The sequence below is a fragment of the Zalophus californianus genome, chromosome 3 (genome assembly GCF_009762305.2).
Source record: "Zalophus californianus isolate mZalCal1 chromosome 3, mZalCal1.pri.v2, whole genome shotgun sequence".
Lineage (NCBI taxonomy): Eukaryota > Metazoa > Chordata > Mammalia > Carnivora > Otariidae > Zalophus > Zalophus californianus.
In genome coordinates this window covers 195,682,307-195,707,597 of record NC_045597.1, presented here as the reverse complement: position 1 = coordinate 195,707,597, position 25,291 = coordinate 195,682,307, and the positions used below count along the sequence as shown (strand labels likewise).

The following is a 25,291-nucleotide window of genomic DNA, read 5'->3' as shown; positions in this document are numbered from 1 at the left end:
TGGCACCTTGATCTTGGACTTCCAAGCCTTCAGGACTGTGCAAAATTAAATGTTTAGGTGTTTAAGTCCCCAGCCTGTGGTATCTTGTTATGGCAGCCCTAGCAGATAAACATAACCTTGAATGTCTAGGAACCAGCGAACATCAAATGGGTGGACAGTAACTGTTGAATGAAGTCAGTGGGTACCATCCCCTTAGAAGAGTTATTTATGTGCTTGTCATGAACTCCCACTCCCAGAGCCACTGTCAGAGGCAGGGCTGCACTTAGTGTAAGTCAAAGAGGTCATAAATGCCACTCCTTTGGCAATAGTGACAACTGGCACATGAATGTGAATTGGTGACTATAGGTAAGTGCTTAAGCTAACTAAAGGCATGGTTGAATATATTTTCTTATGCTACTTCAGAAGTAATGCAGGACAAATAATGTGATCTATTCAGAATGCATAGCACATAATAGAAGTTCTAGAAGCTTCACATACTTCCATTTTCCTTTCTGTAGGGAGAAGCAGATGGATGACCAACATTGCTCCATTAAGGAGAAGAACATTCAATTGTGTGTGTAACTTCTGGTAAGTTTGTTAAATGAAATATTAGTACTTTAGAATTGTACTTTATAATATATTAATTTATCTCTGAAACATAAATAGCCCGGGGAAATGATTCATGTATATTTGGGAATAATTGTTGGCTGTTTGGTTGGTTGCTACTGAAGAAAGTCAAATTGGGAAGCTGATTAATAAGGTGTAAGAGGCTCTGAAATGGGGTCTTGTGACAGTTTAATTTGTGAGAGTTCTTCAAAGCATCTTTCATCATGCACTGTCAACACAGTGGTGTCCGTAGCAGACGCCCAGTGGTTAATGAACTGCACTGTGACGCTGCTGTCTTGTTTTCTTAGTGGCGGCTGACTGCTTCCCTATATTGCTATCATTCTATACTGCAGCGAGAGCAAGAGGAGGAAGAGGAGGGATCCCCAGGTCTCAGCAGGAGACCTGAAATCAGTAGGGTTGGGGGAGCACGATAAAACTAGCCCTACCCCCTGAGATGTGTTTCCTACCACCTCCCACTTCACCAGGTTCTATGCCTCATTTCTTTCTCTCAACCTGTGATTCCAAGAGGTGCCATCCCAAGTATTTTCACTGGGAACAAAGGGATGGTTGGTTTTGTGCCTTTCCCACATTTCCATATATTTGGGGGATTTATATTCTTGTGTGGAGTTCTTTGCTTTCTGCTGACTATAGAGCAGCATTTCTGAAGACGTTTCCCCACACAGGTATATAAAACAAGGGGGATGGAGAGAAATGTAGAAGTGAGTCAGCAATTGCACGTTTTGTGTAAGTGCTTATATTTCTATCATTTGTGCAGAGCCCACTTTGTTCTAATGATGCACAAAGCACAAAATGGCTGTTGATGCAGAGGCCAGGCATTTTCCAAACTGCATTTTACAGTATGACTATAAAGAGCTGTGTTCTTTGTGATGGTTAAATTCGTGTGCCAACTTGACTGGGCTCAGGGAAGCCCAGATAGTGATAAACCTTTGCTCTGGGTGTGTCTGTGAGGGTGTTTCCAGAAGAGATTAGCATTTGACTCAGTGGACTGAGTAACAAAGATGCCCTCACCAATGCAGGTGGGCCTCACCCATTACAAGGAGGGCCTGAAAGGAATAAAGTGATCAGAAATAAAGACTTTAGGCTGAAGTCTGTGCATGTCTGGAGGTGAAGCTGGTGTGCTACACAATTCCTTCATCATACAGTTATAAAAATTGCCCCATGAAGTAATCATCTTCCTGATTCCATGCTCACGCCGTCTCTCTTTCCTGCTAGCATGTGGTGGTAATGACGCATAGCTCGCTGGTTTAGGTTTGCAATGAAAACTTGTGTTTCCAATATCACTCTGTCATTTTCTTGCAGTTCTCCTTAATCAGAGCAGGGCAAAAATGGTAGCTTACTATAATGAGCTGCAAATGTGTCCCCTGAAATTCACCTTAATTTTCATATTCACTTCTGTTCTTCCCAGGAGTAACTGAGAACACAAAGGAAGAGCACCCTTGGACATCCCTTATTGTGCCCTGCCCCGGGAGGACACACCCCGGAAATTCGGTGTCAGTGTCATCAGGATGGCCTTGCCTCACTGTAGCTAAGGAGAGGCTGTGCTAGCCCTCACAGCAAAGGCAGCTGCAGAAGACAAAGTAGGTCCTCTGCCCTCACTGGGGCCACCCACACTTGTCCCGGGCCCCTTCTCTTGGTTACTGTCTTGTTTGCCTGCAGTTTACTTTCTACAGACTTTCTAAATCTTATCTTCATTGGATCACACAATCATCCACTGGCTCCCTATTGCATCAGGGACAAAATTCTGCATCTTAACTCTGCACTCGGCAAATTCCATTTCCAACAAAACGTCCTTAAACTGCACCCTCACAGACACACCCGGAGCTTTTCCTCCATGAGGGCTGCATAAAGATTGTACATTTGGGATAGAGAGAGAGAGAATCTGCTCTGTGAAAGCACTTGGCTTGCACATTTGGTCTTTGCCAGGGGTAAGATTTGGTAGAGTGGAATAGATTATCGGCTCTGGCCTTAGGAGCTCTGGACATGACTTCTGTTTCACCAGTGTTCAGTTGTGTGAGCTCAGGTTTCCCCTGGCCTCACACATTAATTCCTTCCTCCCCATAAGGATCACTTGGGATAAGGAAAAGGGACACACTGGCCATACATGTGGAGGGATAGAGTTTAGGAGAGGTAATATTGTGAGTGTAGCCAGCAAATTCCCCCAATCCTCCCTTGAGGGAGGTGGAGAGACAGTGTTCATGAAAGTTAGGTGAATGAGCATGAAGCATGATTCCATCCTATGCACAGGTGTGCCCACACAAGTGTGCATTTACACATACACACATATGCACATGAGCATCTAGCAGAAGAGTGACAAGGGCCAGGGTGGGAAAATCTCATCTGAGATACTCAGGAATCCAAAGGAAGTAAAGTGTTGGCAATGCTCATTCATTTGTACACATTTTAGAAAATGCCAGTTTAGTCTTTGGGAATGGAACTTTTAAAGTCTCATGTAAAGCTCCACAGTTACTCTCTTTACTTAACTTCAGAAAGAAAAGAAAATATTCTTACTAAAAATGTATGTCTAATTCAAGAAATGTCACAAATGGAATAATTGACACACTCCCTCTTTTTGTTATTTGTGCTCTCCATAGTAAGTAAGATACCAGCCTTTTAAGAAGACATTATTTTAATCTTTTAGAAAAGATTCAATTACAGGGACACCAAGGTGGCTCCATCAGTTAAGTGTCCGATTCTTGATCTCAGCTTGGTTTTTGAATCTAGGGTTGTGAGTTCAACCTCCACATTGGGCTCCGCACTGGGCATGGAGCCTACTTAAAAAAAAAAAAAAACAATTACAGGAGGGGCGGAGCAAGATGGCGGAGGAGTAGGAGACCTGGATTTCATCTGGTCTCAGGAATTCAGCTGGATAGGGATCAAACCATTCTGAACACCTACGAACTCAACAGGAGATTGAAGAAAAGAATAGCAACAACTCTCTGAACAGAAAAGCAACCACTTTCTGGAAGATAGGACGTGCAGAGAAGTGAATCCGAGGCGATATTCGGGAGGATAGATGGTGGGGGAGGGGCCTCCGTCAGCCGCTTCTGGCAAGTGCTAGAGCCGCAGAGCACAAAATCGGAACTTTTAGAAGTCGGCTCCGCGGGGGGGGCGGAGCAAGATGGCGGAGGAGTAGGAGACCTAGATTTTGTCTGGTCTCAGGAATTCAGCTGAATAGGGGTCAAACCATTCTGAACACCTACGAACTCAACAGGAGATCGAACAGGAGAGTAGCAACAACTCTGTGAACAGAGAAGCGACCACTTACTGGAAGGTAGGACGGGCGGAGAAGTGAATCCGAGGCGATATTCGGGAGGATAGACGGCGGGGGAGGGGCCTCCGCCGGCCGCTTCTGGCAAGTGCTAGAGCCGCGGAGCACAAAATCGGACCTTTTAAAAATTGGCTCGGCGGAGGGACGTCGCTGCAGTGGCTAAGCGGGGGGTGGAATCCTCCCGGGACAGTGTGGTCTCAGGACCCTTGGGGTCACAGAGAGACCAGGGGTGCCTGAGTGCGGCAGAGCTCCCAGGTGTCGGGGCGGGGAAGCCGGCTGCAGATACGGAGCAGAGTCGCGGGCTCTCAGCTCGGGGTTGCCATAAACTGTGATCTGCGGCCCAGTCGGGGCACGGCTCCCCCAGCAAGGACCCAACAAGCAGCAGATCCGGGGAGACTCCCCTTCCTTCCCGGGGAGGAGCGGTGCGGGAACGCACTGCAGGGATCTGCTGGGTTTGGAGACTCCGAGCGGGGTCGTGTGCCAGAGATAGCAACGCTCAATCACAGGCCGGGTGAGCACGGAGTGCGGCCGGAGACCGGGGACACGGGAGTGACTGCTTTTCTCTGGGGGCGCACTGAGGAGTGGGGCCCCGAGTTCTCGGCTCCTCCGGGCGGAGACTGGGAGGCCGCCATTTTCGCCCTGGTCCTCCAAAGCTGTACCGAGAGCGTGCAGGGAACAAAAGCTCCTGAGAGCAAACCGGAGCAGCTTCCTTAGCCCGGACCGACAAGGGCGGGGCAATTCCGCCTCCGGCAAAGACATTTGGAAACCACAGCAACAGGCCCCTCCCCCAGAAGATCAACACAAACAGCCAGCAAGCCAAGATCAAGTTGATCGATCAAGGAGAATAGGAGAACTCCAGCGCTAGGGGAATACTGCACATAGATTCATGGCTTCTTTTTTTTTTTTTTTTTTTTTACCATGATTCATTATTTCATCAAAGTTAATTTTTGTTGACTTTTTTTTATTTTTCTTTTTCCCTTTTTCAACCAACATCTTATAAATCCCTTTTTTAAAAAAAAAAACATTTTTTATTTTTTTTTCATTTTTAGAGTCATATTTTATCCCTTCATAGTAGTTATCCTTGTTTTTGGCATATATATATAAGTTGTTCTCTCTTTAAAATTTTGAGGTACAGTTTCTTCTAACAGATCAAAATATACCCTAAACCACTAGTGTATGGCTTTGTTCTAGTCTCCTGCCTGATCACATTCTCTCCCTTTTTCCTTTTTTTTTTTCCCTTAAATCTTCTTTCTTTTTTCAAACAACTTATCTTACCAAGTCCTTTTATAAAATCTTTTATAATTTTCATCTTTACAGTCATTTTCCATCCCTTCATTGTATCAACCCTTATTTTGTATATATATGTCTTTCTTCCTTTAAAATTTTAGGAGGCACTTTTTTCTAACAGACCAAAATACGCCCAAAATCTAGTGTGTGGCACTGATCTATGCACTAGCCTGATCATATTTGATCATATTCTGCCTTTTTTGAATTGTTTTGTTTTTGTTTTTATCTTTTTTATCTTTTTTTTTTTTCTTCTTTTTCTCTTTCTTTTTTCTTTCTTTCCCTTTCTTTTCCCCTGCTTTCAGGTCTTTTCTGATTTGTATACAGTATATTTGCTGGGGACGTTGTAAACCTGTTAGCCTTTTGTTCTCTCATTCATCTATTCTCCTCTGGACAAAATGACAAGATGAAAGAAATCACCTCAGCAAAAAGAACAAGAGGTAGTACCGTCAGCCAGGGACCTACTCAATACGGACATTAGTACGATGTCGGACCTAGAGTTCAGAATCATGACTTTAAAGATACTAGCTGGGCTTGAAAAAAGCGTGGAAGTTATTAGAGAAACCCTTTCTGGAGAAATAAAAGAACTAAAATCTAACCAAATCGAAATCAAAAAGGCTATTGATGAGGTGCAATCAAAAATGGGGGCACTAAATGCTAGGATAAATGAGGCAGAAGAGAGAATCAGCGATATAGAAGACCAAATGATGGAAAATAAAGAGGCTGAGAAAAAGAGAGAGAAACAACTACAGGATCACGAGGGCAGAATTCGAGAGATAAGTGATACGATAAGACGAAACAACATTAGAATAATTGGGATCCCAGAAGAAGAAGAAGAGAGAGAGAGGGGCAGAAGGTATATTGGAGCAAATTATAGCAGAGAACTTCCCTAATGTGAGGAAGGAAACAGGCATTAAAATCCAGGAGGCACAGAGAACCCCTCTCAAAATCAATAATAATAGGTCAACACCCCGACATCTAATAGTAAAACTTACGAGTCTCAGAGACAAAGAGAAAATCCTGAAAGCAGCTCGGGAGAAGAGATATGTAACCTACAATGGTAGAAACATTAGACTGGCAACAGACCTATCCACAGAGACCTGGCAGGCCAGAAAGGACTGGCAAGATATCTTCAGAGCACTAAACGAGAAAAATATGCAGCCAAGAATACTATATCCAGCTAGGCTATCATTGAAAATAGAAGGAGAGATAAAAAGCTTCCAGAACAAACAAAAACTAAAGGAATTTGCAAACACGAAACCAGCCCTCCAAGAAATATTGAGAGGGGTCCTCTAGGCAAAGAGAGAACCTAAAAGCAGCAAAGAGCAGAAACGAACACAGACAACAGACAGTTAACAGTCACCTTACAGGTAATACAATGGCACTAAATTCATACCTTTCAATAGTTACCCTGAATGTAAATGGGCTAAATGCCCCAATCAAAAGACACAGGCTATCAGATTGGATTAAAAAACAAGACCCATCAATATGCTGTCTGCAAGAGACTCATTTTACACCCAAAGACACCCCCAGATTGAAAGTGAGGGGGTGGAAAACCATTTACCATGCTAATGGACACCAAAAGAAAGCTGGGGTGGCAATCCTTATATCAGACAAACTAGATTTTAAAACAAAGACTGTAATAAGAGATGAGGAAGGACACTATATCCTACTTAAAGGGTCTATCCAACAAGAAGATCTAACAATTGTAAATATCTATGCCCCGCACATGGGAGCAGCCAATTATATAAGGCAATTAATAACAAAAGCAAAGAAACACATTGACAACAATACAATAATAGTGGGGGACTTTAACACCCCCCTGACTGAAATGGACAGATCATCTAAGCAAAAGATCAACAAGGAAATAAAGACTTTAAATGACACACTGGACCAAATGGACTTCACAGACATATTCAGAACATTCCATCCCAAAGCAACGGAATACACATTCTTCTCTAGTGCCCATGGAACATTCTCCAGAATTGATCACATTCTAGGTCACAAATCAGGTCTCAATCGGTACCAAAAGATTGGGATCATTCCCTGCATATTTTCAGACCACAATGCTTTGAAACTAGAACTCAACCACAAGAGGAAAGTCGGAAAGAACTCAAATACATGGAGGCTAAAGAGCATCCTACTAAAGAATGAATGGGTCAACCAAGAAATTAAAGAAGAATTTAAAAAATTCATGGAAACCAATGAAAATGAAAACACAACTGTTCAAAATCTTTGGGATACAGCAAAGGCAGTCCTGAGAGGAAAGTATATAGCAATACAAGCCTTTCTCAAGAAACAAGAAAGGTCTCAAATACACAACCTAACCCTACACCTAAAGGAGCTGGAGAAAGAACAGCAAAGAAAGCCTAAACCCAGCAGGAGAAGAGAAATCATAAAGATCAGAGCAGAAATCAATGAACTAGAAACCAAAAGAACAGTAGAACAGATCAACGAAACTAGGAGCTGGTTCTTTGAAAGAATTAACAAGATTGATAAACCCCTGGCCAGACTGATCAAAAAGAAAAGAGAAATGACCCAAATCAACAAAATCATGAATGAAAGAGGAGAGATCACAAGCAACACCAAAGAAATACAAACAATTATAAGAACATATTATGAGCAACTCTATGCCAGCAAATTAGATAACCTGGAAGAAATGGGTGCATTCCTAGAGATGTATCAACTACCAAAATTGAACCAGGAAGAAATAGAAAACCTGAACAGACCTATAACCACTAAGGAAATTGAAACAGTCATCAAAAATCTCCCAAGAAACAAAAGCCCAGGGCCAGATGGCTTCCCAGGGGAATTCTATCAGACATTTCAAGAAGAATTAATACCTATTCTCCTGAAACTGTTCCAAAAAATAGAAATGGAAGGGAAACTTCCAAACTCATTTTATGAGGCCAGCATTACCTTGATCCCAAAACCAGACAAAGACCCCATCAAAAAAGAGAATTACAGACCAGTATCCTTGATGAACATGGATGCAAAAATTCTCACCAAAATACTAGCCAATAGGATCCAACAGTACATTAAAAGGATTATTCACCACGACCAAGTGGGATTTATTCCTGGGCTGCAAGGCTGGTTCAACGTCCGCAAATCAATCAACGTGATACAATACATTAACAAAAGAAAGAACAAGAATCATATGATCCTCTCAATAGATGCAAAAAAAGCATTTGACAAAGTACAACATCCTTTCTTGATCAAAACTCTTCAGAGTATAGGGATAGAGGGTACATACCTCAATATCATAAAAGCCATCTATGAAAAACCTACAGCGAATATCATTCTCAATGGGGAAAGGCTGAGAGCTTTTCCCCTAAGGTCAGGAACGCGGCAGGGATGTCCACTCTCACCACTGCTATTCAACATAGTATTAGAAGTCCTAGCCACAGCAATCAGACAACAAAAAGAAATCAAAGGCATCCAAATCGGCAAAGAGGAAGTCAAACTCTCACTCTTTGCAGATGATATGATACTGTATGTGGAAAACCCAAAAGACTCCACCCCAAAACTGCTAGAACTCATACAGGAATTCAGCAAAGTGGCAGGATATAAAATCAATGCACAGAAATCAGTGGCATTCCCATACACCAACAACAAGACAGAAGAGAGACAAATCAAGGAGTCGATCCCATTTATAATGCATCCAAAACCATAAGATACCTAGGAATAAATCTAACCAAAGAGGCAAAGGATCTGTACTCAGAAAACTATAAAATACTCATGAAAGAAATTGAAGAAGACACAAAGAAATGGAAAAACGTTCCATGCTCATGGATTGGAAGAACAAACATTGTGAAGACGTCAATGCTACCTAGGGCAATCTACACATTCAAAGCAATCCCCATCAAAATACCATCCACTTTTTTCAAAGAAATGGAACAAATAATCCTAAAATTTGTATGGAACCAGAAAAGACCCCGAATAACCAGAGGAATTTTGAAAAAGAAAAGCAAAGCTGGCGGCATCACAATTCCAGACTTCCAGCTCTATTACAAAGCTGTCATCATCAAGACAGTATGGTACTGGCACAAAAACAGACACATAGATCAATGGAACAGAATAGAGAGCCCAGAAATGGACCCTCAACTCTATGGTCAACTCATCTTTGACAAAGCAGGAAAGAATGTCCAATGGAAAAAAGACAGTCTCTTCAACAAATGGTGTTGGTGAAATTGGACAGCCACATGGAGAAGAATGAAACTGGACCATTTCCTTACACCACACACAAAAATAGACTCGAAATGCTTGAAAGACCTAAATGTGAGACAGGAGTCCATCAAAATCCTAAAGGAGAACACAGGCAGCAACCTCTTCGACCTCAGCCGCAGCAACTTCTTCCTAGAAACATCACCAAAGGCAAGGGAAGCAAAAGCAAAAATGAACTATTGGGATTTCATCAAGTTAAAAAGCTTTTGCACAGCAAAAGAAATAGTCCACAAAACCAAAAGACAACCGACAGAATGGGAGAAAATATTTGCAAATGACATATCAGATAAAGGGCTAGTATCCAAAATCTATAAAGAACTTATCAAACTCAACACCCAAAGAACAAATGATCCAATCAAGAAATGGGCAGAAGACATGAGCAGACATTTTTCCAAAGAAGACATCCAAATGGCCAACAGACACATGAAAAAGTGCTCAACATCGCTCGGCATCAGGGAAATCCAAATCAAAACCTCAATGAGATACCACCTCACACCAGCCAGAATGGCTAAAATTAACAAGTTAGGAAATGACAGATTTTGGCAGGGATGTGGAGAACGGGGAACCCTCCTACACCGTTGGTGGGAATGCAAGCTGGTGCAACCACTCTGGAAAACAGTATGGAGGTTCCTCAAACAGTTGAAAATAGAGCTGCCATACGATCCAGGATTGCACTACTGGGTATTTACCCCAGAGATACAAATGTAGGGATCCGAAGGGGTACGTGCACCCCAGTTTATAGCAGCAATGTCCACAATAGCCAAACTGTGGAAAGAGGCAAGATGTCCATCGACAGATGAATGGATAAAGAAGAAGTGGTATATATACACAATGGAATATTATGCAGCCATCAAAAGGAATGAGATCTTGCCATTTGCAATGACGTGGATGGAACTGGAGGGTGTTATGCTGAGTGAAATAAGTCAATCAGAGAAAGACATGTATCATATGACCTCACTGATATGAGGAATTTTTAATCTCAGGAAACAAACTGAGGGTTGCTGGAGTGGTGGGTGGTGGGAGGGATGGGGTGGCTGGGTGATAGACATTGGGGATGGTATGTGCTATGGTGAGCACTGTGAATTGTGCAAGACTGTTGAATCACAGATCTGTACCTCTGGAACAAATAATGCAGTATATGTTAAAAAAAAAGAAGAAGAAGAAGAAGATAGCAGGAGGGGAAGAATGAAGGGTGGAAATCAGAGGGGGAGACGAACCATGAGAGATGATGGACTCTGAAAAACAAACTGAGGGTTCTGTGGGGGGATGGGTTAGCCTGGTGATGGGTATTAAAGAGGGCATGTTCTGCGTGGAGCACTGGGTGTTATGCGCAAACAATGAATCATGGAACACTACATTAAAAACCAATGATAAAAAAAAGAAAAAGTTACAAAAGGTAAATTTTACCTACAATAGCTTACTCCTGCCACCAAGACAGATTTATCCCTTTTCTCTTTGTTGTTGGAAACAAAGTTATTGTCCAAAAAAAAAAAAAAAAAGAATATCAGATCATTATTTAGTTTAAAATGAAAAAGTTCTAGGGGTGCCTGGCTGGCTTAGTCAGTAGAGCATGTGATTCATAATCTTGGGGTTCGTGAGTTCAAGCCCTACATTGGGTGTTGAGCTTACTTAAAAAAATTATAAAAATTAAAAAGTGTCTAGCTAAAAAGGAAGTCCAATTGGCTATAGCAGAGTAGAAAGTACCTGTTATAAGAATACAGTTTATTAAATTTAAAAGAAAAAGGCAGCTGTGTGACACATTAATGCCTCTAACTATTCTTGATTTTAATATTAGATTTGGTTCCACCAAAGATCCCCCCTTGAGGTGAAATGTCTTCTATGTGTATCTTTTACATAGATGGCCATAGGTACCCTGTTTGTTCAAGGATATTATTTTGTGAATACCTAGGCTTTAGCTTTCACTTTTAGTTAAATGGGAGCCTTTCTTGCTCAATAAATATGGGACTTGCCTCAGCTCATGATGTTAGACATTAGAAAAAGAAGGAAGAGATTGTAGCCTGAGCTGACTCCTGCACTCCGCCCCCATCCCCACCCCAATTCCCCTAGACAAGGAGGTCTTTACTTCCTGGTTCTTTTAGTTGGGGTCTTGACTCATGGACTTCTTATGCTCTCTTTTCCTTTTCTCACTGGAACGAAAACACTCACACAGCATATGCATGATCACACTGCAACAGTATAAATTAAGTTTATGAATGATGTCCTTCACCTATTGCCCCTTTCCCTCACACAGTGATATTTGTAACTCACTATAGCTATAGGACTTCCAAAGCTGAGTGATTTGTAATGTAATACTTCTTGAATCTCTAGAGTAATTTCAGCATTAGTTACAAAGAAAAGCTGGCTCTCTGCATCTCTTAACCTTGGGAACATGAACCTTTAAGACTTGGAGATCAAATACCAACATTCCCCTAGGACTGCTGTGCACATCTGCATTTCTGGACATAGGACTTTTTTTGTTCCCAATCAAGTATAATCTCACTTCATAACTTCTAACTTTTGTCTCAGTGCTACCAGGATTTCCCGGCAAGCAAAGAAATGAAGCCTGAGGATTTTGTGCTTAGAGGTTTGGAAATCTGGCAAATGTGACATTAAAATGCAAGTATTTCATCTTGAACCTCAACATAGTGAAATGCAGTTAAAATATAAAGAAACCAAACTGAGGCTTTATATATTCCGAATCTGCACCTGTATTTTGATGTTGCCAGGTATTTGTACTAACAATTCTGTGTTCAGGGCAAAATGGAATGAAGAGTCCCGCAAATTTTCCTCTGGGATCTTCCAGCCATTTGAAGTAATCACTAATTCCTGCTTACATCTTCAAGTCAGGCATCCAAGGGTTGCTATTCCCGGCTGATTTTGTTCTGTGTTTAAATGGTATGATTGTTAGTCTCTGCATCTGGGTCCAAACCAATTTAACATGGAAAGTTAGTTCAAGGATTCCAGGCACCTTTAAGTTATCTTGAAAGCCGGCTATGAAGATAGCTTGAGTTATTAATGTACAATAACAAAAAACGCCCTTCTGACTCAGCAAACTCAAGGATTTATATGGTTTCCTTAATACCTACCTTTAGGATCCAGTCAATGAAGTAGAATTTATTTTCAAATAATTTAATTTGGTATCCATTAGTACTCTTTGGGACCTGAAAGTCACAGAATTTAGGTGTTCCTTACATTCAGATATTGTGAGCACAGGTTACATGTAAAAAAATTTCCATGAGAATTTAGCCAGGCAGCACATTTTATAGTCCTGAATGTCATTAAGGCAGTGGTATAGACTAACTGCTCTCAAACAATAGCCATGGCTTTTGTTTCTTGCTATGTTTATCCACTTTATAATGTTAAAAATAAAAAAAAAAACAACCAAACACCCAAATAATCAGACGGCAGCACAGTCAGGAATGATTAGGGGAGGAATTTCCTTCATCCCAAACTGACTTCTACAATAGCTGTTGTTTGTCTATGGACTCATTTATTGTTGTTGGTTGAGAGCCAATATGAGTAATGGTTAAAAGTATGGGTTTTATTTGGAATCAGGCTTGTGTTCAAATTCTAGTTCTGCTACTTATTAGTTCTTTGACTCCAGGTGACTTAATTATGCTTTTATAGGCCTCAGTTTCCTCCCCTCTCAAATCAGTTGTAAAGATCAAGAGAGACGATTTATTATAAAGTACACTGTATATGGCTGGCTTACAGTTCTCTCTCAATAAATGGAAGCTATTTTTCAGTTGTCCATATAAAAAAAAATCAATCACAATGTAAGGTTAAGTTTAGATATTTTAGAAAAAAGATGAGTGCCACTGCATGGCCCTGCCTCAGACTCAGCATCACTGCCGCACATGGAATACTTTTCTCCTTCGCTACACTTCCAGGCTCCAGCTCACAGTGTGATCGATGGGGAAAAACGGAAAGCTTTCTTTTCCTGTAAGATCCAGTGCAGGGCAAAGATGTCCACTCTCACCACTTTATTCAATATAGTACCAGAAGTCCTAGTTAGAGCAATTAGGTAAGAAAAATTGGAAAGGAAGAAATAAAATTATTTCTGTTTGTATATGGCATAATCATGCCTGTAGGAACAACCCTAAGGACCCAACAACAACAAAAGTTTTTGAATAGACAAATTCAGTAAAGTTGCAGGGTAAAATATTAACATATAAAAATATCATGTTTCCATACACAAACGATGGATTATCTAAAAAGGAAATTTTAAAAATCTTATCCACAATAGCAACAAAAAGAATAAAATACTTGGGAATTAATTAACCAAGAAGTAAAAGACTTACACACTAAAAATTATAAAACATTGATAAGGGAAATTAAAGAAAACACAGATAAATGGAGAGACATAAAAGTTTATGGGTTGGAAGAATTAATATTGTTAAAATGTCCATACTGTCCAAAGCTGTCTATAGATTCTATGAAGTCCCTATTAAATTCCAATGACAGCCTATACAGAAATGGAAGATACAGTTCTAAAATGTGTATGGAACTACAAAAGACCCCAAATAGCCAAGCAATCTTAAGTAAGAAGACAAAGATGGAGACATCACACTTCTTGATTTGGAAATACATTGCAGGGGTGCCTGGGTGGCTCAGTCGGTTAAGCATCTGACTTCGGCTCAGGTCTTGATCTTGGGACCCTGGGATCCATCAAGCATTGTATAGGGCTCCCTGCTCAACGGGGAGTCTGCTTGTCCCTCGCTCCCTGCCCCTCCCCCCACTCATGTGCATGCTCTCTCTCTCAAATAAATAAAATATTTTAAAAAAGAAAATATATTACCAAGTTAAGCAATCAAACATGGAGCTGAGAAAGTTCCAGACAGAGCTGGAGGTCTGCCAGCTGCAGCTGCCCAGTGTGTAAGTGAGCAGGCTGGGCACACACACCGTCCAGGAGAGCTCCTGGGAACATCTCTGGAATGGTGTTCACCCTCACAGTGGCATAAGAACAGGTGTTTGTGGCAAGTCTCCCAGGGCTGCAGAGAGACCCCGTGGCCAGCACAAGCCGGCACAGGAAACTGTTGGAGTAAGTCTGTACGTGAGTTAGCTTTTTGCAATTGTTCTGTCTTAAACTCCTAAATCACGGTGCATGTGGGGTGATAATCAGAGTTAACGGTATCACATTGATTTTACTGCTGCTTAGAGCAGCATCTGCTCCAATTAGGAGCAGTGCTTTAAATCACTGAGTGAGGGTGAACATCACAGGGCTGTTTCCAGACCTGCAGTCCCGCTGTGTGGTTCTGTGGGAGGGCAGCCAGGAGAGCCCCACAGAAAAGCTGCTCCAAACAGGCAAGGGATCCTAATGCCCTGCTCCCTGCCGATGCTGCTAGGAGGGAAGGCAAGAAAACGTTCCAGGGGAAGTCTGCAAACCGTGATTCAAAATCCAGAGATTTTCTGTAAAAAGAGTCATAAAACTTAACTTTATTTACATTAAAAAGAAATGCCAATGGCACAGCAGAGAACACATGAGAAGAATCAAAAGACAATAACAGGAAATTTTGCAAGTTATATCTCATGTAAAGGCCTGATTCCCTAATGTTTAACTGTCCCCTAGACATGTACAAAGCAGACCGAAACCATGAGAGACAACGAGCAAATAAATAGTTTATGAGAAGGATGCACAATGGCCCTTGAAGGTTATAAGAACAAGACATGGAAGCAAGTCTGAGGCCACAGAGAGAAAGAGGGCCATTATGGCTTCTCTTTCCAGCTTTGTCTCTTAATATTTGCAGAGATCACACTGGTTAAACCCTATTGTTTAACTAGAGACCTTCCAAATATCTCTCATGGATCACTCATTGACAGCTAGTGTTACATTTACTTTATGTTAACCTGTAAAACTGGTTGGTAGTGCTAATTTGTTTAAATGCCACACTGTCCCTTTCTTATTCCGAGATAACCCCGTTTTCTCATTGTTGACTTTATGTCTGCTTCCAGCAATGAGAGCTCACAGGTTTTCCCGTCGCTGCAGAGGGTAGTGATGCAGGGTGAGGTGTAGCAGGGGCCGGGGCTGCAACCCAGAGCCCCACGAACAGGAGCCACGCTTGGCCCTCTGCCTGTGCACTCACGTGGGTGCCCATCCCCCCTCCACCAGTGGGACCATGTGGTGCCCATCCCCCCTCTGCCAGACCGCCCCCGTGGGTGCCCATCCCCCCTCCATGGCCTCTGTGCCTGTCTTTGCATTCCCTCCTAGCCTGGATTATCTCCTTTCTCCTCTGTGTCTCAGCTTAAATATCACATCCTCTCCAGGGCCTGCCTTAACCATCCTGAAGTGGACCTGCCGGGCACTCTCTGCTCCCCCTTTCATGTCTGTCTTTGCATTTCTATTTCCACACTGGATTATGAATGGAGTGTGAATATCACATCTTCATCCCTCGCCTCACGAACACCTCGAAATGTACTCCCTTCTGCCACATAAAGATAACTTCCCTAATCATTTCATTGTTTTAAGCATCAAGGGTCTGGAGGCATGTGAAGGGAAAAGCACGTTTACCAAGCGGTCCCCCATGCTGAGTGTGTTCAGGTATTCATCCCCAAAGACAGCAATTCTGTAGGTAGCATTCACAGAAACATATTGCGTAAGAGCCCATTTGGCTCAAAGTGGTCCACTGAGCTTGTGTTTGCTTTAAGGAGGCTGTCAAAGTTCGAACTAGCCCACTGGCAGCAGGAAGCGATGCAAAGACACCAACCCCGGCAAACTCATCAGGAGCTGTGTCTCCAGGGTTCAGCAGGTGGTCCTCTTTAGCTCTACTAAACTGCCACCAATGCTCCTCAGCTTCTTAGCTTCTCAGACATTCCTTTTAGAATTTATAATTAGGGGAAGGTGACCCCAATGCCAGTCTCATTAGGTTTTATTTTGTTCCAAACCTTGTCACCACAAATTCTCATAGCATTGGGAACTCTTGGATGCCTATAGTGTTTGTATATTTTCTAGCTATGGCAGGAGCTCTGGAAGGAGGGCTGATCTGAAACAACTTAATTATGGGTTGCCAAAAGCAAATCTTTTCCACCAGTTGAGCTTTTTTTTTTTTTTGGATAGAGTTTTCCCAGCGGTTCTACCTGTTTTTGTCTTAATTTTCAGCTATTTCCTGTGATTCCTGATGGTCTTTTGTTGTCAGTCATCTTTGTGGTAATATTGCTGATTGTTTTAGTCATTCCATAGTGGTTGTATTATTCTGCATCTGACAAACCCCAAACCTGCATTTTTTGGTGTCTGAGTCTGGTTTTGTTTCTGTAGTTTTTCAGTTGGTAAGTCTTGCTTGATCTTGGTGGGCTAGGGTGCCCTGAGGTAGGTGTAGGTCGGAGGAGAAAGTTTTTCACCATCTGCCGGGAGTCTGGTATGCTTCCATCTGGGACCATCCTAAACCCTGGAGGCTCTTGGCTCTGCACAGGAGTCCTAGCCTTCTGTTTCTATCTCTGGGTTAGCTGAAGGCTTGGTTTTCTGAAATTTCTGACATTTGCCTTTAGCAACAATTCCTCTCTTGTTTTTTCCGCAGATCCAGTCCCAACTCATTACACTCAGGTATTTCTCTCTCTCATTTTTCTTACAACTGTTCAAGATCTCCCCTCTATGTTTTGAAGCCAGCAACATTCAAAGTCTGTCCTAGGATTTATGTGTTTTACCTCAGGACTGAGAGCAACTAGCCAGCCACACTGCCGAGTTCAATGTAGAAGTTGAATACTATTAACCAAATTTATTGTTATTTCTGTTGTACTCACTCATTCAAATATTTGTGTGCTGGCATCATTCTAACACAAAGAATACAAAAGTAGACCAAACATACTGTTGACTTTTAGTTAATTAACATAAAGAGATGGTTTACTGTCTTGTTCACCCTCTATCACCCGTTCTACATTCTTGTGATTTTAAAAAAATTTTTTTTATTGTTATGTTAACCACCATACATTATATCATTAGTTTTTGATGCAGTGTTCCATGATTTACTGTTTGCGTATAACACCCAGTGCTCCACGCAGAACGTGCCCTCTTCTTTAATACCCATCACCAGGCTAACCCATCCCCCCACCCCCCTCCCCTCTAGAACCCTCGGTTTGTTTCTCAGAGTCCATCGTCTCTCATGGTTCATTACATTCGTGTGATTTGTTTGCCAAAAATTTTATCTTTTTCTCTCGTTTACCATTAAAATTAAGTAAAATGCCTACATTTAACTTCTTCATGTGCGTATCTTCTGAGTTCATTTTAAGCAGTCAGGATATGTGCATCTTTACTTTTCTCAAAACTGCCACTGAACTATATTGTCAAGGTCAATAATATTTACATGCTCTTTAATGGCCACCATTCTGCCTCTTGTGTTTCTCTGGCCTGATTCAGATACATAAAAATCTACAAATTGTGTCTATGTAGTTAATGATTCTCACTGTATCCCCAAATAGTCTTCCAGAACTAAATAGGGTGCTTTCACTATATATATATTTTTTATGTATATATTTACATATATATTCAAATATATATTTAATAGCTTCATTTTGTAATTGTATTATCTGAATATATATTTTTTAATCTACTGAATCTGAAAAGTATTTATAAAATACCCAAATACAAATATTGATAATATTTTTACATGAAATTCTCTTAAGTTGTTGGTTTAAATACTTTCTTACAATAATATGTATATAAATGTATATATATACATATATATACTTACTGTATTTATTTGTTACTGTCCAATATTTCTTTTACTGGAATTCAACTTCTCTCTGTCTTTCACTGTAGCATTTTGAATTAAATTTTATTCAAGATGTATAGTTTGTTATATTGCTTTTATTTTATTACATTTTGCTTATCTCTTAATATCCTTTTATTTTCAACCTAACTGTACCCTTTTCATTTTGTTTTACCCAATATTTTGTTGGCTCATTTTTTCTTGTTAATCTATTATTAAAATTTTTTTATTTTAATTGAGAAATTAATTCATATTAATTATAAGTATTATTATAATATTTTTCTATCATTCTGTTGCACTTTTTAAAAGCTTACTTTACAGTTTGTTTCTTAATTACTCTTTTCCCAAAATCCCCTAGTTGGATGAAATTTTTATTTATTTGTTTGTTTATTTATTTATTTATTTAGAGCATGCGTAGGGTATGGGGGGCAGAGGGAGAAAAAGACTCTTAAGCAAGCTCCATGCCCAGCCTGGAGCGCACTGTGGGGCTTGGTCTCACATCTCTGAGATCATGACCTGAGCTGATAGCAACGGCTAGACATTTGTCTCCCAGGTGCCTCCCAGGCACCCCTGAAATTTATTTTTAAAGATTTGCTTTTTATATTGATTTTGATTCCCCTAAACTTAAAAGCCATACTTGTGCTTGTTTATACATTAATTGCTATAATTTATATCTCCCCCCAGCAAAATAAATGCTTTAGCAAAATCTTACATTCATTTCATTTACTGTCTGCTCATCTCCAGAGTGCTGGTGTGTGGGGTTTCGCTCTGGATGGTTGGCATATCCTAACAAGTCCTATCTGGTTCCCTTCCATGACCATTAGTTACCTTCACTCTTTATATCTTTTGCAGTATTTCAGGATGCAAAATACTCTGAGTACTTTGAGTATACATATGTATATATATGCACATGCACACTTATATATTGTATATTATATATTCATATATGTGAATATTTAGGTCTATGATTCATCTTGATTTAATTTTTGCAAAAGGTATAGGTCTGTATCTAGACTCCTCTTTTTGCACATGGTCTTCTGATTGTTCCAACACCATTTGTTTACAAGACTGTCCTCTCCATTGAGCTGCCTTTTCTCCTCCGTCAAAGATCAGTTGACTATGTGTGTGTGGGTCTATTTCTGGATCCTCTATGTTCTGTTCCATCAATCTAAATGCTTATTCTCCTGTCAATACTATGCTGTCTTAATTACTGTAGCTTTATAGTAAATCTTGAAATTAGGTACTATGGTTCCCCAACTTTGTTCTTTTCAGTATGGTGTTGGTCTGGATTTTTTGCCTTGACATATCAATTTTATTTTTTATTTATTTTTTGGAGTATACATTTTTTAAGTTTTTATTTAAATTCCAGTTAGTTAACATACAGTATGATACTAGTTTCAGGTGTGCAATCTAGTGATTCAATACTTACACACAGCATAGGGTGATCATCACAACAAATACACACCTTAGTCCCCATCACCTAGTTAACCCATCCCCCCCATCTCCCATCTGGTAACCATCAGTTTGTTCTCTAGTTAAGAGTCATTTTCTTGGTTTACCTCTCTTTTCCTTTTTCTGTCTATGATCATTTGTTTTGTTTCTTAAATTCCACATAGAATGAAATCATACAGTGTTTGTCTTTGTCTGACTGACTTACTTTGCTTAGCATAATACTCTCTAGCTCCATCCACATCATTGCAAAAGTAAAAGCTCATTCTTTTTTATGGCTGAATAATATTCCATAATGTATATATATGGGCTCTTTCCGTAATTTGGTTATCGTGGATAGTGCTGCTATAAACATCAGGGTTCATATATCCCCTCAAATTAGTATTTTTGTATTCTTTGGGTAAACACCTAGTAATGCAATTGCTGCATCATAGGGTAGGGGAGTTTTATTTTTAACTCCTTGAGGAAACTCCATACTGTTTTCTAGAGTGGCTGCACCAGTTTGCATTCCCACCAACAGTGCAACAGGGTTCCCCTTTCTCCACATCCTCACCAACACCTGTTGTTTCATGTGTTCCTGATATTAGCTATTCTGACAGGGGTGAGGTGAAATCTCATTGTAGTTTTGTTTTGTATTTTCTTGATGCCAGTGATGTTGTGCATCTTTTCATGTGTCTGCTGACCATCTATATGTCTTTGGAAAAATGTCTATTCATGTCTTCTGCTCATTTTTTTTTTTAATGGGATGATTTATTTTTCGGGTTTTGAGTTTTATAAGTTCCTTATTTTTTATTTAAATTCAATTAGCCAACATATAGTACATCATTAGTTTTTGTTGTAGTGTTCAATGATTCATTAGTTACATATAACACCCAGGGCTCGTCACGTCATGTGCCCTCCTTAATGCCCATCCCCCAGTACCCCATCCCCCCACTAACCTCCCCTTCCGCAACCTCAGTTTGTTTCCCAGAGTCAATAGTCTCTCATGGTTTGTCTCCCTCTCTGATTTCTTCCCATTTAGTTTTCCCTCCTTCCCCTATGATCCTCTGTGCTATTTCTTATATTCCACATATGAGCAAAACCATATGATAATTGTCTTTCTCTGATTGACTTATTTCACTGAACATATCAATTTTAAAATGCATTTGTCTATATCTACAAACTAGCTTACTGGGACTTTGATTGGGCTGGTGTTGAAAGTGTAGATCAAGCTGAAAAGATTAACATCTTTACAATATTGGGTCTTCCAATCCATGGATGTGTAACATTCCTCCATTTATTTAGAACTTCTCTGATTTCTTACATCAGAGTTTTGTAGTTTTCCACATAAACATTCTGTACACATTTGTTAGATTTATACTTAAGCACTTCATTTTATTTGGTGCTATGGTAACTGATACTGTGTTTTCAGTCTCGAAGTTCAATTGTTCACTGCTATTGCATAGGAAAGCAATTTATTTCATATGTTAACCTTGTATCCTGAGACCTTGCTATTATCACTTATGAGTTCAGTAGTCATCGTCAGTGTGCGTATTCCCCAGCCTCGCAGAGCACGGACAGCACCTGGTTCTTGTGTCTCAGGTTCCCAGTCAATTATGAGGTGGTTGTAAATGTTTAATGAAATCAGCTTGTATTTTATAGCAAGATGCCTACCACTCCTGAATCCAGGGAGGATCACAAAGTAGGGATGCAGAGCTGGTTGTCAAAAAATTGTGATTCTCTGACTTGCAAGTCAGAGCTCAGGCAGGCATGTGGCTATGCAGGCAGTCTCATGGCAGGTTCATGCAGAAGATCAACCGTCCTAGTGCCCCCATCAATGAATTCATAAAACAGCAAATGTACAACACTTCCCTACAATAAGGGAGCCCACTGTGGCAAGGAAAGTTCGTATAAACATTTGGTTGACCCAGTGTCCTCTGGGGAAACTTCCACTGGCACTCTCTGCATGAACATCTTCCTAAGGGGTTTTCAGGAGACCCTGTTAGCAGGTGCCCCCCCGCCACACACACACAATGGAGTGTTCTCCCCCCTCTTCAGAACCGAGTCTGAGTAGCAGGAGAGGCAGCAGCTGATCTGCATCTAATAGCCGGATTTTAACTCAAATACCTCAAACTTCAACATATAAATCCTTGGACATGAAAGAAATCGTGTCCAAGCACACAGGAAGACTCTCATTTGAGGACCAACAAGTCTGGAGGTGAGAGGTTTACTTCTGATGTCTTGCAGAATGACCTAGGCAAATGGCTCTGGTCCTCATGGTCCCATCCTCAGGACCCAGGGTGAGGGAGAATTTGAAAGGCAGTGTTCCAGGACCCGTCTAACAGTAGCATGTCCCAGAGCACTGTGAGGAAATGATGAGGGATGACATCATAAGTGCATTGGGCATGGCCGTGATGGAAATCGGATGGGATGATCAAAGTGTGTCACTTTTTTCTTTCTTTTTCCCAATATTCATACCTCCATGTTTTGTAAAACGAACAGAGCCTTTTTGGAAGTATAGTTAACACAGAGTGTAATATTAGTGTCAGGCGTACAATACAGTAATCCAACACCTCCCTACATCACCCGGGGCTCATCATGGCAGGTGCACTCCTTCATCCCCATCATCTCTTTCTCCCCTCCCCACTCTCTCTCCCTTCTGGTGACCATCAGTTTGTTCTCTGTATTTAAGACTCTGTTTTTTTGTATATGGTGACATACTCTTTTTTTTTTTAAAGATTTTATTTATTTATTTGACAGAGAGAGACACAGCGAGAGAGGGAACACAAGCAGGGGGAGTGGGAGAGGGAGAAGCAGGCTTCCCGGCCGAGCAGGGAGCCTGACACAGGGCTCGATCCCAGGACCCTGGGACCATGACCTGAGCCGAAGGCAGACGCTCAATGACTGAGCCACCCAGGCGCCCCTTGGTAACATACTCTTAAGAGAAGGAGTGGACAGTCTTATAAGATTCTGTTGTGCCAAATAATTTTAACCTTGTATTTCTTTCATCCCTTTGTAAAAATTCCATAAAACTTCTCTATTTGACTCCCACTATGCAATGTTACTTTTTTATTTAAAAAAATACACAAGATAAACATGGACCTCAGTGTATTACGATCAGTGGCATCACCGTATCAGGGAGCCCGTGTTCAGAGGGGGCGGATCCTGGCCCACCCTTGTGGGGTGACGGCAGAATGCGCCACCTGATGACTGACTCGTGGTTACCTCTTGAGGGAGTGGTGATGCATCGTGCATGGCCATTGAAGCTTGTGCTAGGTTATGCCTATAAAATGACCACCTTCTGATGCAACTTCTGAGTTAAATTCATCTTTAAAATGGGCAGGAAAAAACAAAAGGCTTCCCTTTATCTCTGGGGGTCTACATTTATTCATAGTAAACTATCATAACAGACATAAAGTGAATATGCTTTCAAACAATTAGGATCCTAACACATACCATGATAATTTTAAGATATGTGGTAAAGAAATATTTGAGAATATTTTATTATGTTTCAGTATGTAGCTGGCATAACCTCCACTTAGTTCCCTGAGAAAATTTCCACTTTCATACTTGGTCCCCATACACATAGTATTCTATAACTGGAATATTAAATATGTGAGCAAACCTATAAAGCACCAAATGCATTCTTCAAGTAAATAATGCAATAATGTCATATTTTGACTTAATATTCCACTTAAACATTCCAGCAAAAATAAGAGGAATTAAGGAGTGCTACGTGTCTATTTCTCAATGAGTAGTCTGACAGGGAGTTGATATGGAGGTCAAACCATGACCTCCCTGAAATGGGAGCTCAGAAGGGTCACATCAAGGCCAACCATTGTTGAATACCTGTTACTTCTGACTCTGAGGCCTTGCTTTTTACTCAGCACAACTTACTATTTTTTGTCTGACTTCATGTGTTTTTTGTTTCTGTTTATTTTTTCCTTTTCATGCATCAGGAAATGGTGGATAATATTCACCAAGTCTGGCCTTGCTGGCTGTGGGAAAGGAATTAGGGACTCTGTCTTCTACTGACCAGAGGCCAGGATTCATGGATAACAGCCAGGAACCTTTCAGCTCCTGCCTCATCTGGGACTTGGTGGAAGCCATAAGTGGGTAGGCAATGTAGTTCGTGAATCTGGCCAACATGGATTATTAATGTGAGCCAAAGGCTACAAAATTTAAAGGCCCTGGAAAAATCACATCTACCTATTTTCTTTCTATAGATTCATTTGACTAAAGGCTCTCAGACCATCATGCTGGAATATTCCCAGGCACAACTAGACAGTAGTGTGTGTATGACAGAGATAAATAAGGTCAAACAGCAGCCATATGCAGATGCTGCATTATAGCCACCTGCCTCAGGGCCTCTCCCTTCACTCCTCTGAGCAGCCCCAAAAGGTAAGCATTGATCTCAAATCCTTTCAAATGCTGTGAGCAGAAGATGAATCACGTGGGGAGACCAATGGAGACCCAGGCTCGCTGACCCAGAGCCCATGTGCTCAAACACTCCCCAGGACTGTCATTTAGCTCACTCATCTTAGACACTCAGCCCGGCGATGGTCATGAGATTGAACCAAGGACCATGGTCACAGACTGTGCAGAGAAGTTCAGGGTTGTGTTAGATAGATAGACACATGATGATAGATTAGATAGATAGATAGATAGATGATAGATAGATAGATAGATAGATGATTGATTGATAGATGATAGATGACAGATGATAGATTGATAGATAATAGATACATAGATTGATTTGTCGATAGGTACATGATAGATGGATGACAGGTGACAGGTTCATACTCAGATATGACGCCAGTCAGCGACAGAAGACTCCATCCCAGCACACTTAGGATGAAGGTAGACTGTGGAGACATCAAATGGCCGCAGGCCTGGCCTGAGCGGTCACCAAGCAGCAGGATGTACTGCCGTTATGTTGTAAGGATGACATAAGAATCATGTGGAATGGACGAAGAAGCCTCAGCTTCGCTGCCTGGACTGTCTCTGGGTGGATTCAAGGCCCAGCGCCCCCCTGTCCCCCACCCGCTGGGGCACACTCTGCGACCACGTCTGTACCACCAGCTTCTCCCTGCGGGGCCAAGGAGCAGTGCCCGTGGCAGGGGACCTACTCTGTCTGTCTGCAGTCCCTGCTGCTGGCTTCAGCCGGCTCTCACCCTGCAGTCCCGGGCAGGGGTGCACCTGACCCCGCGCCAGCCCGTCCTTGAAGGTGCACTTACTGGCTGCCCATCTCCGAGAGTCTGGGCCTGTGGTCCAGAGCCCAGAGCTGCCTCCTCAATCAGAAAGCACCTATTACCGCAATAACATGTGACTCATTAGCATTACTGAATTCCTATTATTTTATTCAATAATATTTAGTGAATACATAAATAATATTTGTTTATAATTACAATATTAAGATCATTTAATAAAAAGTGGGAGTTTTCTATTCAAGCATTCAAAAGGTTAAAATTAAAGAATAAAAGAGGCTAACATTGTTCCAGGCACTGTAGTGAGACCTATTTCTTCATTTAATCCTTGCAGACATTCTGTGGCTCAGAGATTGTTCAAATGCCCAATGCTGTGTTCCCCAAAAAGACATGATCAGATCCTAACCCCCCAGTATCTGCAAATGTGAGTTCTTTTTGGAAAAAGTCCCTTGCAGATGAATTAGGATGAAGTCATGCTGATAGGGTAGGCCTAGCCCAGTGACTGGTGTCCTTGCAAGAAGAGGGAAATTCAAACACAGGGACATAAGACGGCCACGCAAGGACAGAGGCAGGCA

The 25,291-nt window shown here is 41.2% G+C and overlaps 1 long non-coding RNA gene across 1 annotated transcript; it reads left to right on the top strand.

Moving 5' to 3' along the window:
* Positions 1-430: 430 nt before the first annotated feature.
* LOC113919254 lies at positions 431-12,058 on the top strand. Its single transcript, XR_003518915.1, has 3 exons — positions 431-567; positions 2,012-2,183; positions 11,909-12,058. It is a non-coding gene; the product is annotated as an uncharacterized LOC113919254 (long non-coding RNA).
* The last annotated feature ends 13,233 nt before the right edge of the window (positions 12,059-25,291 follow it).